Raw genomic sequence first — 17,198 nt, 5'->3', positions numbered from 1 at the left:
CTTGCCCATCTCACACTTTAAAAGTATTACTTTTTTTTTAACCCATGTAAGACTCTACATTTAGCACTATTAAATTTCATCTCACTACAATCAGTTCAACATTGTCATCTGTTGAGGAACTATTGGATCCAGATTTTGTTATCCAGCAGGTTAGCTCCTAAACTGTTGGATAATATGTTAGGAGCAAAATGTTAGACCCTCCTAACTTTCTGACATATGCAAAATTGAGAAGCATACCATCTATGTATTCATTCAAACAGACCAATCTCAAACTATACTACTAAGTAGGAATCTTCAAAGATTATTTGGCATTGATTAAAAAATAAAAAAAGTCGATTAGTGGAATAGACAATGTATAAAGCATTCAGAAACAAAAGAATAATTTTAAAATATTGGAGTTTATACAGTGCTTTAAGGTTTATAAAATACTTTATTTATGTTAACTCATTTGATCCTAACAATAACCCTGTGAAGTAGGTGTTAGTATTTATCCCCATTTTGCAGGTGAGAAAACTCCATCTTTGACAATAAGTTCCAAATGGATACATGGTCTACACTGAAAAGGCTACATCATAAAAAAATTGTAGTACAATGGCAGAAGATACTTATCATAATGATAGATAAGGGAAACATTCTCTAACAGATGAAAACAAATTGATGAAAAAAAGTAATAAGTGCTTACTATGTGCTAAGCACTTGGGTTGAAGATAAAAAGGTCAGTCCTTTCTCTCAAAGAACTCACATTCTAATTGAGAAGTTGACCAAACAAAGGAAGGAGAGGATCACAGGAGATAAAATTAACAATTTTGATTTTGACTGTGGAAAAGCATTTTCAGTTTTGTAATTTTTTAACATTTTTATTTAAAGTTTAGAGTTCCAAATTCCTATTCCTTGCACCCTCTCCTCCCCTCCCCCGTCCCTTAGATGATAAGCAATCAGATATAGGTTATACATGTGCAATTATGTAAAACATTTCCATAGTAGTCATTTTGTACAAGAAGACTCGAATAAAAGAAAAACAAGTGAAAGAAAGTGGGAAACAGCATTCTTCAGTCTATATTCAATCAATATCAGTTCTTTCTCTGGAGGTGGGTAGTGTGCTTCATCATAAGACTTTGAGGATTGTCTTAGATCACTGTATTGTTGAGAATAGCTGTCCACAGTTCTTCCTCGAACAATATTGCTGTTAACTGTATACAATATACCAATTCTTAGCCACCACAAAAAGAGCTTCTATACATATATTTTTTTTTGTACAAATAGGTACTTCCATCCCTTTTTTGGATGATTATGGGATATATATGTATTGCTGAAGAAAAGGATATGCACAGTTTTATAGCCCTTTGAGCATAATTCCAAATTGCTTTCCAGAATGGTTGGATCAGTTCACAACTCTAGTTTTCTACATCCCCTCCAACATCCAGCATTTTCTTTTTTTGTCACATTAGTCAATCTGATAGGTGTGAGGTGGTACCTCAGAACGTGACAGCAGTTTTTGTTGTACCTGAAAACAAAATATAGTGTCCAGCAATCAGGGAATGGTTAAACAAATTTTAGTATGTCAATGTAATAATATATATGTTATAGCAATAATGATTATAATAGTAATGTAACAATTCCAATATTATTGCCATGTAAGAAATGATGAAAGGGATGGATTCAGAGAAGTCAAAGGAAACTCATATGATTTGATGCAGTGAAGTGAGAACTGGAAAACATTTCATACATTATATAAGACTTTTAAGAAAAAAAAACCTTCAATGACTTGAGGACTCCAATCCATACAGTGACCAACCAGGTCTTCAGTAAAATGATGAGAAGCTCTCTACATTCTTCTTGACAGAGAGAGGATGGACAAGACTTTTAGAATGAGATACACATTTTTAGACATGAACAACATGTGGTTTTGATTTGCTTCACTAGGCTTGTTACAAAGGTAGGCTTTGGGAGAAAGGGATTATTGAAATGAGGAGGGTTACTCATAATGAAGGCCCCCTTCTTAAAAAAAGTCTATCATAAGATTCATGGAAGGGAATAGAAATAAAACTTTAAAGGAAATTAGATTAGTTGAACAGCTTTGAATCTAATGCATTTAATTTATCATCATCTAGAAAAACAAGACGTATATAATAGAGATTCACGGTTTTCATATGTGGCTCTCTTTTTTTCTGTTCTTTATTCATGGAAATGTTTGCATTTGTTACAATGTTTGGTACTGATTAAAAATTTTAAAAGTTGATTCTAATTATTCAGAACAACAAAAAAGTTATATTTTAAAAAGAAATGTTATATACCAATTTCCCAGTGGATCTGTTTTCTTTTCATTGTTAGTATTTCCACCATTGATGCCAATCATAGCCCATCCATGATGTCTGTCCGTTCAGTTTGATCCTTATCTGTATCTTTTCATACACCTACCACAGGGAGTCCATCCATTGTGCTGAGAATATGTAGATAATAGTGTCCAGGGGCTATTGATTGTACTTTCTTCTTGTTACATGACTAGAAATCCACATATAAACCTGCATTGCAAATATATGAAGTATTAGATATTAAACAATGAAACCCAAACTTTCAATAGATAAACTTTAGTTTTATAATAAAACAAAAAATGTACAATGTATTCTTTAGCAGCTTTCATACTATTTTCTAGCAGACTGGCAGCCAATTTTAAAGTCTTTGACCTACTTATTCTTTTATTAGAGGAAAACAAAGAGAGGGAGTAGGCGCTGACACAAGAAAATTAAATTATTGAAGATTTATGACTTATTCTTCTTATCTTTTTCTTCTCAGCCATAGGGATGACTCAGTATTTCCTTCCTATGTTCATATCCTCAGTATCTCTCTCCACAAGCCATGTGCTGTGTTTGCTGGTGAGTGTCTATTAAAAAGGGTTTTTAATCAGAACATTTTCCTCAGAATAGAAGTTGCAGAGACAGTAACTCTCAGCAGCAGTTTCCAAAGAGAAACAGCATCTCAGAGCCATGACTCTCATAGTCCTTTTATTATCTGTTGTTTATATAGTTTTGTTTTATGAAACAAAACCTTCTTGGTTTGGAACGCTTCCAATGATCAGTATTTTGTTTGGAGATTTCCCTTTGCTATTTAAGGAATATCACTGATACACAGAACCTTATGCAAACTAAGAGAAAAACATTCATGTTTATGTGTCTAGGAAGAACAGGGGGAAAGGCTGTATATTTTGGAGGCATCTCAATAACTCTGGCTTATGTCCTAACCAGGATTTCCCCTTGGAAATATTAGGATTTATTTATTTGTTTTCCTAAGGTATTCTTTGTAATATTCAATTCCCTTATAGTCTTACAGAAGAGTAACATTTGTGAAGGGTCCCACAATTACCACCAACACCAACTATCAAACAATTGCCACCAATGAGGCAGGGATAGTAGTCTAGATGAAGCTGTAAGACATTGTCAGCGCAAAACAGAGGGTACGATGTGTCAAGTGGGACAATCCATCACCATTACCTGACAGTTCCCTCCCCTCAGACTCTGATGAAGTCATCCCATGATTAGAGTTCCCAGGCCACTCACTGACCTTGCTAGAGAATGATCCTTGTTGAGAAGGGAACTGGCTTCTATTTCCCATCCATTAATCCCCTACCACACCAGCAGCAGGTGAGTTAGCTTAAGAGCATCTGCAGCAGTAGGTACACTCCCCACTCCTTACCAAACCACTCTCCAGTATCCTTTATCTGACTAAGATGGCATTAAAATTTGGTTCAGCTGGCTTCAACCCCAGCACTGGCTCCATTATTCTATGCTGCATTTCAAACTCAGGCAAAACTTATTACTCATGACAAAGGATGCCAATGGTATCATACCTAAGCAAAAGGGACTTCCTCAGGTAGATGTGTGTGTGTGTGTGTGTGTGTGTGTGTGTGTGTGTGTGTGCGTTTACACATAGAGAAAGGAGAGAGAGGTAGGATGGAAGGGAGACAGAGACAGAGAGAAAAGAGAGGGGAGAGAGAGAGAAAGAGAGAGACAGAGACAGACAGAGACAGAGACAGAGACAGGGAAAGAATGAATGAGAACTCAGGGGTAGAGACCCCTCCCCACCTCACACAAGGAAAGAACCCAGGGCTGCTTAGAGGATCAACCCCTTTCCTTCAGACTTGCACAGTCTACAGGATTCACAGTCCTCACCAAAGGCTTATCTGGCTTTGCTCCTCCTCACTATGTCTCTGTGCCTCTTCATTCTTTGTTTCTAGCAACTCTATTGGTCTTTGGGTCCAGAATTCCCTGCCACATTAATTTCTCTTCCATGTTCTGTCTCTCCACACATCACTGCCCTCTGGGTTCTCGAAGTCTCGGCCATCTCACTCTTGCTCTGTAAAAACTTCCATACCATCCAGCATCACCCAGTCTCTCAGTTGGTTTGAACTGTACAGACTTGAACCTTGTAGTTTTTATAGCTTTCATTCATTTCCTGTTGCTGCTATTACTGCCGTTTCCTCAGTTATAGTTCTATTAGGATGGAGCAAATTTGGAGCCAAAGTGCTTAGATTCCACCTTCTCCACTCAGCCTTCTTCAGCCCATACTTAATTTTACCTCTTGTCTGAATTTCCAAGATTTACTAATCAAGTCCTTTCTATCTTATACTATGTATTTCAGTACATTTCCATTTATTTACTTAGTCAGGCCCACAACTCTACCTAGATGGCACACAAAAGAGCTGCTCAAACAGTTGTCAAATTGTCAAGACCCATGAAGCCTCCTATCCATTGGTCCCCAGTTCTTGCTTTTATCCAGGTTAGGACAATTAAACCTCATCACTTCCTCTCTGACTCAGAAATCAGGCAGTGGACCCCTATTCCATAGTCACCACACCCTTGTGCTCCATTTCAAACTAAGGAAAAATTTGTACTCCTCTCCCTAGACTTGTAGATTTTTACCACCTTCCTCATTCCTACATGTGTTCCTTCAGTTAGACTACGTAAATTACCCTGAAACTAACAAAGTGCTAGAAGTATCAGAGAGGGAAAGGGCACAGTTAACAGTTACTACCAGGAGCCCTGCCACAACTGCAAAGATCTGTGTCTTTATTATGCTTATCAATAGAGAAGTCCCTTTGGATTCCCAAACTAATACATTAATAAAAGCCACTGAAGAACTGATCCTTAGTACTATTTTGATGCTGGAGGGATGAGACCAGAAAGAAAAAAAAGAAGGAAAATAAAATCAGCTTTCTTGCTTAACATATCAAAATGAAAGATCATATAAACAGCTCATGTTCTATCAGCTGAATCAGCCCTGGTATTTCCCCACACCAAGTACTTGGTGTTCTAGCACAACTTCCTATGCTGGAGTCTATAATGGAGCAGACTGCACCCATGATGAAAATCATGTATACCCAAAAGGTAACAAGTCATTTATTAGTACAATTATTCTCTGATGTAAAACATAACTTTAATCTAAATACGTTCTTGTTTGGAAATAGCTTCCATGAAGAGCCAACTGTAGGGAATAGATGATGGACTGAGAATACTGTTTTATGTACTGAGGTTCATGATGATTCAACATACAGAGGGATTCAGACTGCACAACCAGCTAGGAGGGAATTGTGTTACTTGATTGCCCTAGGGGTTCCATAAAGATCTGCCTTTTGAATCTCCAGGGCTTTGGCCAGGCCCTGCTATGACTTTGCTAATTCCCATTTCTATAACTTAAATCCAGAGTGAGGAAGTACTCTCTTCCCCAGAGGTTCCCAAACTTACATGGCCTACCACTCCCTTAAAAAAAAAAAAAATTCGGTACCCCCTTAGAAATCTACTTTTTTTTACCCCTTTAACAGTTATTTTAAAATTTGTGTCAGTTCAAAAACTATATAAAATTTTGATTTTTTTTTAAATGATTCATCTTAAATTTTAAAATTTATTGTAAATTTTTTGGGGGTTTCCTGTATTGAAATTTTGATGACACAATATTTCACCATGTTACCATATAGTATTGTATTGTATACAAGTCATTACACATGCATATCCCTGCTGATGTATGCTGGACTTCCTGACAATGCACCTCACACTCACCTGCCAACACTTGCCTATTAAGACTGGTTGGCAGACTTGACCACTGATCAGTTTATAACTTACATTTTGTGATTATTTGGAAAACAATGTGATCACCACAACTTTAACTCTGTTACACAACAGATGAAACACGTATGAACAGTTTTTCAAAATTTCCTTCTCTTTCCTTATGCTTCCATTTTTATTTAATGCCCCCCAGTTGTACCTGAGGTTACTATTGTCCCCTCCCCCATTGTTCCAGCTCCCCCAGTGGGTAGTACTTTGGGAACCATGCAGGCCTAGAGGAGGAAAAAAAGGGAACAAGCATTTAGTAAGCACATACTATATATGTCAGACCCTAACCTAAGTGCTTTACAAATATTATGATGAATCTGGTGGATAGATCCAATTGTTGTCCCCATTTTACAAATGACAAAAATGAGGCAGACAGAATTTAAGTACCTTGCCCAGGATCATCCAGCAAATAAGTGTCTGAGACTAGATTTGAACTAAACTCTTCCTGACTCTAGTAGTGAGCATAGTAAGAATTTAATTAGGTGGGAAAAGGAAAACAAGGCTAACGGTAGGGAAAAGAACAGAAAATAAGGTTAGAAAATGGAGGATAGTGACCAGAGGCATATAGTTTTTGTTTTGCAACCATCCAAGAGACTCCCAGCCTGATATAATATTCAGTATGTGGAGATAAAAACAATTACAGGGAAGAAGGTTGTCATTCCTCTGATCTGGTGAGACCAAAATCTACTAGATGCTTATGATGTTCTCACTGTAAGAGACACAGACACAAGGAGAACATCATCCCATCACTGCAACTGCAATTTGATTGAGTTTTGCATCATGTATCTTTGGTTATGTGCTTTCATGATACCCAGGTAATGTGCAATTAGTACCATTATTGCATAAAGGAGTGTTCATTCCCTGCCAAATCTAGCATTGGAGAAACTTCCATTCTCATTCATCTAAGAGCCTCAGCTCAGCTTTCCGAGTCCCATGCAGCCCCATCTTTGACAACTCCTCCATGAAATCTCTTAGAATCTTCAGTTACTACATAAACACATCAAGCTTGCGTCCTATTTGTTGCTTTTACTCAGTCTATTGCCTCAACCTGGAATGCATTCTCCTCTTCTCGCCTATTCTACAAAGATCAGTGCCAATTCCAGTCCTCCCAGGCCACTTTTTCTGACCGTGCTCCAGCCCACAGTGACCTCTTCCTTCTTCAAACTACTACAGATTTATTTTATTATATCACCACTAATTTTGTTGTTTCATCATTTGCTATATAATATCTGACTATTTTTTGTGTATGTTGGGTTTTCCAAAGATGATTAAAACTTCTTTGGGAGTAGGGACCATGTCTTCTATTTCTTTTTGTCCTATACATATAAAGGATACACATATACAGCATATATATACACATACATATATACACATATATTCTATAAATAAAGAATAATCTATTCTTTTTATCTTATATAGTAGCTAGAATATTGTTGAGTATGTTGTAGGTACTCAAATAAATAGCTAGTGAATTTGAATTAGATGAGATTAGTATGATGTTTTTATATTCCATCTCACAATGGAAATCACAACTGTCCACTCAGATGTAGTCAGATGGCACAAGGCATAATTTTATCTCTTTTGTAGATGATTGGACACTATCTCAATACAAGTACACACACAGACACAGACAGATTAAACTAAGCTACTTTTTGGGTCAGGGCGGTGTTGTTTTTCTAATTTCTAAAGCATCTTACCTTCATTTCCACATTTTGCTTACTCCCAACCCTGCCTTAAAATATCATTTCTGTTCTACTCTAATGGCAGAAAACAAGATGGTGCAATATTGTATTTCTTGGCATCAGATATTGTAACAACCTAGCATGACTATTTCAAAGAATTGCTAGAATGGCAGTGGTTAAGTAGGAATGTTTATTTAGAACTAGATGGGATCATCCAGTGCAGTCCTGCCCCCTTTTTTAATATTTGAAGGAAATGAGGATTAAGGAGTTGAAGTGAATTACACAAAGTCAAACACTGAGACATTAGAAGCAACCAGAAATAACAGAGTATTAAAGAAAGATGGTGCAGCTAGATGGCACAGTGGATAGAATGCTGACCTTGGATTCAGGAGGATCTGAATTCAAATTTGACTTCAAACTCTTACTACCTGTGTGACCCTGGGCAAGTCACTTCATCTTGTTTGCCTCAGCTTCCTCACCTGTAAAATAAGCTGGAGAAGGAAATGGCAAACCACTCTAGGATCTTTGCCAAGAAAATCCCCAAAGGGGTTACAAAGAGTTGGGCATGACTGAAACAACTAAACAACAAAAAGACTAGTACCACTCAGAAGTCCTCTACATCTCTGACCAGGACCATTCATATGGCATTTGTCATAATCTTATTTTCTAGCATAGTTATTCATGTGCATGATTTACATGTCAAAGTGGATAGAGGGCTGGCCTTGGAGTCAGGAAGACCAGGGTTTAGATCCTGTCTCTGACACATACTGACTATGTCACCCTGGGAAAATCATTTAATCTCTCAATGCCTTGCCATCATTACTACCACCCCTCCTACCAGCAATTCCCCAAGATGGTAAATTGCAGAAAAGTTACTAATCTGTATTGCAGAAGACATTTTCTCCCCAGAAATTCCCTTATAACTATGGAATCATAGGTTTTGATCAAAATTTTTAAATGTACATGACATCTTAATGAAATTCCTTTTTTTTTAAAAAAAAAAAAGGAAGGGATAGGCACTTCTTTTCTTCTTTCCCACAGTACAATTCTTTTTACATAGTGAACCCACAATGAACATTTTTTGAAAAAATGAAGTTTTCGATAGAAGACTTCATATAAATGTTGATATGATCAGAAAAACTGAACAGACAACTTGCAACAGTAAAGAAAAGAGATTATAGAAAAAGATGACAAAGTATACCTCAAGCATTGAATAAGGAATGGAGGTGAAAGAGGTGGGATAGAACGTCACTGACCAGAGGGAACTTTGGGTAGGTTTGTTCTTTGTTCTCAATTCATACCCTCACGAAGCAGTCTTCTGATCTTAATTACATTCCCTTATTATCATTTTCCCCACTGGAAAGAAAATGTGATGGAATATTGAAAGGCATCATGTTTCATATGGCCAATTCAACTTGTTAAGAAGTTGTTTTCTTTAATGAATTTTTGTACATCTTTTTTTTTTGTTCTTCTTTTACTAAACTATTGACTCATTTCAAGATTTTCTTGTATAACACTTATTTCCTTTCCCAATTTTTATTCTACCTCTTTCATTTCATTTTTAAAGTTCTTTTTGAGCTTCCAGAAGTTCTTTTGGGGTCTTAGATGGATTCATATTTTTCTTTGGGGCTTCACATGTAGCCAGCTAACGCTGCTGTCACCTTCTGAGTTTATGTTTTGATCTTGCCTATCACCTTAGTAATTTTCTATGGTCAAGTTCTTTTTTGTTCGTTTTTTTTTCAGCCTATTTCATGACTTAATTTTATGTTAAAGTTGGGCTCTACTCCCGGGATAGAGAGGGTATTATCCCAACCTTCTTGTGCTAGAGGAATAGGGTCTTGCCACTGGTCTTCTCCATATTGGGGCTTAATGAGCACTGTGCCATGGGGACTTGCCACTGGCCTGCTATGTCAAGGGATCAGGGCCTTACCATTCACCTACACCAGAGCTAGAGATCTTGCTGCTGGCTTGTTGGAGTGCCACTTGCTTCTGGCTTACGTGGACTCTCTGCGCACTGGACTGTGCTCCTCTTTTTACCCTAGTGAAACAGATCTTTCCTGCTAACCTCTAAGTTGTCTGGGGCTGAAAAGTTGCTTCACTCTCTCCTTTAGCTGGTTCTGCCATTCCAGAATTCATTTTGAAGTGTTATTTTATGGTTGTTCAGAGGTGAATTTGGGAATGTTCAGATGAGTTCCTGCCTTACTCTGCCATCTCAGCTCTGCCCCTCAGGATCATGGTTCAATGAGAAAATGCTGTCAAAAAGCCTACTCCAAGAGGCAGTGTGGTATAGCATGGAGGGTGAGGGTGTTGGATTTGAAGTTAGGAAGGCTTAGGTTAAAATCGCATCACAAACATTTATTAGCTCTATGACCTCACACAACTGCTTTTAGGATCTCACTCTCCTCTATTGTAAAATGCAACAATTGTCCTCAATGACCTCTAAGGTTCCTTCTAGCCCTAAATCTATGAGCCTATCCTCTCCTTTACTGGTTCTGTGACACTTTGAAAAAGTCACTTAATTTCTCTGAACCTCAGTTTCCTCATCTGAAAAAGAAGGTTAATCATCTATGCCCCAATTATTTTACAAGATTCTTGTCAGGATAAAATCTGAGAAGGTATGTTAAAGATCAACGCAATCTCTCAAAAGCTATGTGCTCAGAGAGAGACACAATGAGGGTATCATAGCAGTCTGTGGGAAAGTTATATTTCTCAATGAAATATATTAGAAAATTTCCCATTCTGTTTCAATGATATGAGTCAGATTTGCCTGGATCTGATCATCCCTCACCACTCAGAGTCCAGACCCACAAAACTGAGATTGTAACTGGAGCACAAAATGGTACCAACAAGCTCCATCAAGACCTCTTAAAAATCCCATCAAGCTCCTTGAGAATAGGAACTTATTGTTTTGTACTTGAATTTGTATCACTAGCATCTAACAAAGAGCCTGCCACATGATAGGAACTTAATAATCACCAGCTGAATTTAATTTCTTGCTCCTCAACACATTTCTTATAACTATACAATAATGTAGTTAATTAACTAGCATTTATTAAGCACCTACTATGCACAAAGTCCTTTGGGGTAAAAATGCGATGAATTAAATAACCTCTACTCACAAGGGACTTACCTTTTAACAGGGGCCTCAACAAGGAAATATATATATATATGTATATATATAATAAAGAGAATAAAAGCAAAATAAATACAAGATAGTCTGAGGGCAAGGGAACTAGCAATTGGAGATACCAGAAAAGGTTTTGTTAGAGAAGGTAGCATTTGACTTGTGTCTTGAAGAAAGAGTGAGATCCTATGAGGTGGAGATAAGGAGAAAGCACTTTCCAGGAATGGGAACAACCAGTACAAATGTAGGAGATATGATAAATGTTCTGCCATATGTGAGGAACAGAAGCCAGTTAGGTGGAACTGTAGAAGGCAGGAAGGGGAATCATATAAAATGAGACTGGAAAGCTTAGAGGCACCAAATGAAATTTTTTCTTGATCTCTAGAGCAAAAATATGAGGTATTATGTGTAAATGCTTGAAAAGATAAGTAGAGTCTAGTGAAGGCTGTCTTTAAAGTTGAGGACGACTCAGGCATGCTGGAAGGCAATAGGAAAAAAAACCCAAGTAGATAGAGATCAAAGATTAGAGAGAGGGATTATTGAAGGAGCATTTGTTAGAGATGAGAAGACTTTTGATGAAGACCACATGTAGCATGATTGATCTTGATAAGGATAAAAGTTACCTTAAATCATCAGAGTTTGAGGGAAAAGAGGTGAAAGTAAGGTATGATATCAAAAGTTTTTAAGAGAAAGGTAGAAGAGTGAGACTCTTGAAAACATCCTTTATTTTCTTAATAAAGTAAGAGACAAGGGTCCTCAGCTGAATGAGAATGGGGAGGAGGAAGTGCAGGATGCATGAGGAAAGAAAAGAAGGTTTGAGATACCCTCTGTTAAGAAGGATATAGAGAATCAGCTAGAGAGCCACGAAAGAAGTCTACCAAACTGGGCTAGTTAGGTGATGTAGTGGATAGAGCACTGGGCTTGGAATCAGGAAGACTCATCATTGCGCATTCAGATCCATCCTCAGACACTTTTTAGCTATGTGACCCTGAGCAAGTCACTTAACCCTATTTGCCTCAGTTTCTTTATCTGTAAAATGAGCTGGAAAAGGAAATGAGAAACCACTCCAATATCTTTGCCAAGAAAACCCCAAAAGGGGTCACAAAGTGTTGGACATGACTGAAATGACTCAACAATTGAAGTATACATACTGTAAGCTTACATGCTCAATGATGGCATATCTGTAAACAAGACCCCTTGTCTACAGCAAGGGTTCTAATCTTTTTCTGTGTGTCATGGATTCCTTTGGTAGTCTGGTAAGGCCTATGAACTCCTTTTTAGATAACATTTTTAAATGCATAGAATATATAGGATTACAAAGGAATCTGTCTATTCAAATAAAGATATACTTTGTTTTCTCCATCAAAATTCATAGATCCCATGAAATGCATGGACCCTAGGAAGACCCTAAAAAATGCTGGTTTACAGTCTATCAAAGACTGTCAGTATAATAACAGGGACATACTGGCACAGATCTTTTTGTTTACTTTGAAAGGGAACATTTTCCTATCTCTTAGAAGGGCCAGAAAATCATATGTTTATGCATGTTCTCCTGAAAGGATGTTTTACAGAAAGTCATTTTCTGTACACTGTAAGGATTAGTGCTTTTTACAGATGAAACATTTCCTCACTTCTCACACACAAAGACATTCTACACATAAACACACACACACACACACACACACAGACATTCTTTCATACTATCTCTAGGAAGATCTAGTAGAGTTTTTGAGGAAAATGTTCATCTTCTTGCCTTATGAGCAGCAGCCAACATCAATAACTACTCAGTGAAATTTTTGGTGAACCGTCTGCTGTGAACCAACTAGGTCTGTGTCACTATTTGAGAGCCTGTGTTAGGCTTGAATTCTATACTGTGGGAGTTTTATCAGTGATTTCTCAGAGTATACAATGAATTTTAATACTTTACAATCAATTTGGTTTAGACCAGTGCAAATTTTACAAGTTAAATACAAATTTGGTGGGCTTCAAAATTATAGAAAGCAGTTACAAAGTTGTCTTCTGTGCTGAAAAATATTGAGACAAATTTCCATTTGTGTTCCTCTTAGGCAAAGTTGAGAAACTGACCTCAAAAGAACATGAGGTAATATGAAGAATTAATTAGATAGGGAGAAGGCTAGACCCAAGCTACTTTGATCAGAGAAGACAATCAGTTCACAGCTGGCTTCTTACAACTTAGGGCCCCAGAACTTCCTGTTTAAGCTATTGATTTCTAGGACTAATCTCCCAGAGCACCATAATTAAACAAGTCACAAGACTTAATCTCATTTTCTTTAAACACAGCTGAAAGCATAGATCTGACTTCTGATTTTCTTTCTTTTCAAAGTTGACCTACTCAAGGTCTGTTGTATGGTACTGAGTTTTTTATTTTAGTTATTTTTTTTTTAATGTGGGTATTTTTTCTTTGCTCTAAAGCAGGATTTCTTAACATTTCTTATGTCATAGACCCTCTTTGATAGTCTAAGAAGGTCTATGAACCCATTCTCAGAATAATGTTTCTAAATGAGTACAATCCATAGGACTACAAAGGAAACCAATTATATATTTGCTAAAAATATTATTTTAAAAATTCATGGATTCCTTGAAATCCAATTCCCAAGTAGGCTGCAGAGTCCAAAGTAATATTATGTTAAACACCTACTAGAGGAGATGGTTATGTATTGTCCTTTCCTTCCTACATTGTATTTCTCAAAACAAAATATTTTAGGTACAGGGATTATCATCACAGATTATTCTTCTGTTAAAAAAATATAATTTTATCTGTTCTAAGGGTCTTTAAAATGACTATACTATTTCCTTCCAAACTTAAAAACCTAAAAGATGTACTGTCTTTATTATTGCCATCAAAATTAGTATGACAAGAAATATTTTCTTACTATGGTTTTACCACATACAAACATAATTAAGACATTATAGCTATAAAAATGTCTCTTGGGAACTGGTTTCTGGGTTTGGAATAAATAGATAATTCACTTGGTAGTAAAACAAAAGGGAAAGAGTTTTTCCCCCAATACTCTTATTCCCCCCCTAATTTTTTAAAGTAGTGAACCTTATTTTTTCAAAATCTGCTCTTTGTTGCCATAGTGATGGATTCCCAGTATGAAATTATATCATGCTGGCTTTTTTTCAGGTTTCTGCAACACTCAATAACCACCCACCCCTCTTTCATACCATTAGAATTCTGAAAGCACTGAACACCTTAACAGTTTCACTTTCCTGTAGAAGAAATAGGAAATCTGAGGAGAAGGGTTGAGATGGTAAAGAAGCTTGAACCCTGGGCCATGAATCAGAAGACCTGGGTGCTAGTCCCAGGTCTGTCCCTTATTAGAAACGATCTTTTACAAATCACCAATCTGAATCCCAGTTTTTCCCCATCAAAAAAAGAAGTGTATTGCTGACCTGTGTACCTCATAGGGTTGTTAGACTGTTTTTGAAAGTACTTTGCAAAGTGCTATATAAATGCAGGGTACTATTAGGTTGATGACTATGAAGAATTAGAGGAAGTGGAAAGGCAAGGCAAAAGGCAAATTCCAGAAAGAAACATTCACAGTAGAAAATTATCCCCCACTCCACCTATATTTGTCCAATTTATCTCTAGCACAATGTCCTTCCCAATGTACCCCAACCTCACGACCTTTTAAATATAATGTGACAATATGTTCCCATCCAGGATAAATTGTGCTTCAGTATAAAATGTCTGCAATTGGGAAACAAACAAAAAAAAATTATAGCATGTATTGGATTGAAATTGACAGATCACTTTCTGAGGAAGAGTTGAAAGTTAAGTTTGACAAAATGGAAATGTATTGGATTAACTCAAAGAATGATGGGGCTGGGAACTCTTAAAGTAAGAAATTCAAGATCATTTGGTTCATTTCCATAAACATTTATTACATGATCACTATGGAAACAACATGGGGTGATGTATCTCTGACCTTGGAGAGCTGGCAATAGGGCCAGGAAAATATGGCAGAATAGGAGTAAAATCCATCATTAGCCTTTATGAGGTGGACTGGGCTGGTTCTTTTCCTTAAAAGGTATTGAAACCTTCCTCAAAAGTTAAATGACTCAGGGGACTAAAGGCCAGGCCAATTATGTCACTTCCTATTTTCCTCAGTTAAAAAGCCACAGTGAGCTCTAGCTTCTCTTTGATAGACATCTGATAGACTACCCTGGGAAACACAAAGACAGGGCAACTGTGGTCAACCAAATAGTGGTATCCTCACTGCATATCCTTATTGACTATATTTTCCCATTTATGGCTAAGTAAATCTCCTTTCTGGGCCAACTAGGTGGTACAGAGGATAGAGAACCAGGCCTGGAGTCAAAAAGATTCATCTTCCTCAGTTCAAATCTGACCTCAGACTGGGAAAGTCACTGGGAAAGTCACTTGATCCTGTTTGCCTCAGTTTTTTCCTCTGTAAAATTAGTTGGAGAAGGAAATGGCAAACTATTTTTTGCCAAGAAAACCCCCAAAGGAGTCACAAGTTGGATATGACTGACCAACAAATCTTTTACTGCTGAATGATCTACAAGGATCTAATTGTATTCTAATGTTGGATCTGAAGTATCAAAAGACTGCTCCGAGTCAGATAAACCTAAACTATCTGAATTTAAGTCCCATATCTGATATAAACCCATTGGAATCTACATGACATTATATCAGTGTTAAGACAAACCACTTCACTGAATTTTATGTGGCCTCATTAATGTATCTCTGTTGCATCTAGTGGATCCAGAACACAATCTGTCTGTATCCTCTCGTACTGGGCAACTCCTACCTGTTTTTTCAAATCCTCCATAGCAGTTCAGCCTAATGTGCTAAGGATCTTCTCTGTTTACATTGTTTTGGGGAAGAGAGTGAGGTTGACAATTTTGTGCAGCTTTGCCTCACTTAAATCCAATTCAGGCACAAGTCAAGACATCACTCTCATGATACATTGGTCCTTTTCAAGAATTAAGGATAAAGAAATGGACTTCTGCTGCAAAGATGGCAGAGTGAGGAAGTAACCCTCTGAAGTTCTCCCAAATTCCCCTCCAAACAACTAGAAAGTCACCTCAGAATTGGAGCATGGAAGCAGTTTACCAGCCCAGGAGGAAGGGTCAGTCTCACTGGGGTGGGAGGGGAGTGAGGTCCAAGAGGAGAAGCAGCAGCAGTCAGCCTCACAGCCTGGGGCCTGTAGCAGGCTCCAGGCCTGGTGCAATTCACCAGTAAGGCCCCACCCTCAGCACAAGTCACTAGTGAGGCCTTTACCCTATTATTGACCAGTAGCAAATCCTCACTCTGAGACTAGACAACAGAGACACTGTACCTCTGGTACTTACCAACAGGGAAACCCTGTTTCCACGGCATCACCAACAAAACACTCCACCAGGGCCAGCCAATAGAAGGACTCTGTTACCATAGCAACCCAGCAGCAAGGCCCAACCCCTGGAGCAATTCAGCAGCTAAACCACACACTCAGGGGAGGTCAACAGCGAGGCCCCAGTCCACAGTACAAGCCAAAAGGAAAGCCTGCTCTTCAGAGAAAGCAAGCAGCTAAGCCCTGAAGCCCATTGAAAGCTGGCAGTAAAACCTAAAGCCTTAGTCCAAAAAGCTAGAGACAGTGTAAGACCAGAGCCCAAATTTCACACAAAAACACCATCACCAAAAAAAAGGCAGAAAAAAATGAACCAAAAACAAGAAAAGGGCTTTAACTGTACAAAGTCACCATGGTGATTGGCAAGACCTAGGCATGAATTCAGAATGGGACAATAGTATCAAAATGGCTACCTGTGAAGCCTCAAAGAAAAGTGTAATTTGGTCTCAGTGCCAAGAAAAATTTCTGGAAGCACCTAAAAAGGATTTTAAAAGGCAAATTACATAAATAAAAGAAAAATTGGGAAAAGAAATGAGAGTAATGTAAGAAAATCATGAAAAAGAGTCAATAGCATGGGAAAAGAGATATAAAAATTTACCAAGGAAAATAAATCTCCCCAAAATAGAATTGGCCAAACAGAAAAGGAAGTACAAAATCTCACTGAAGAAAACAGTTCCTTGAAAATTAGAATTGAATAAGTGGAAACTAATTGCTCTATGAGACATCAAGATACAATAAAGAAAAATTTAAAAAGTCAAAAAAAGAGAAGAAAATGTGAAATTTCTCATTGGAAAAGCAACCGACCTAGAAAATAGATGCAGGAGGGGACTTGAAATATGATATGACAGAAGATAAAGGAGCTAGAATAAGAACCACCTACCCAGCAAAATTGAATATAATCTTTCAGGGG

The 17,198-nt window shown here is 37.5% G+C and overlaps 1 long non-coding RNA gene across 1 annotated transcript; it reads right to left on the bottom strand.

Annotated features, from left to right (window-relative positions):
• Positions 1-410: 410 nt before the first annotated feature.
• On the bottom strand, positions 411-16,188 carry LOC140496778 (uncharacterized). Its single transcript, XR_011964394.1, has 4 exons — positions 15,986-16,188; positions 6,256-6,328; positions 2,295-2,522; positions 411-1,504 (listed from the first exon to the last, which is right to left on the bottom strand). It is a non-coding gene; the product is annotated as an uncharacterized lncRNA (long non-coding RNA).
• Between the last annotated feature and the right edge of the window lie 1,010 nt (positions 16,189-17,198).

This window comes from Notamacropus eugenii, chromosome 3 (assembly GCF_028372415.1).
Source record: "Notamacropus eugenii isolate mMacEug1 chromosome 3, mMacEug1.pri_v2, whole genome shotgun sequence".
NCBI lineage: Eukaryota > Metazoa > Chordata > Mammalia > Diprotodontia > Macropodidae > Notamacropus > Notamacropus eugenii.
The sequence above is the reverse complement of the archived record's forward strand: the minus strand, read 5'-3'. Positions and strand labels throughout refer to the sequence as shown.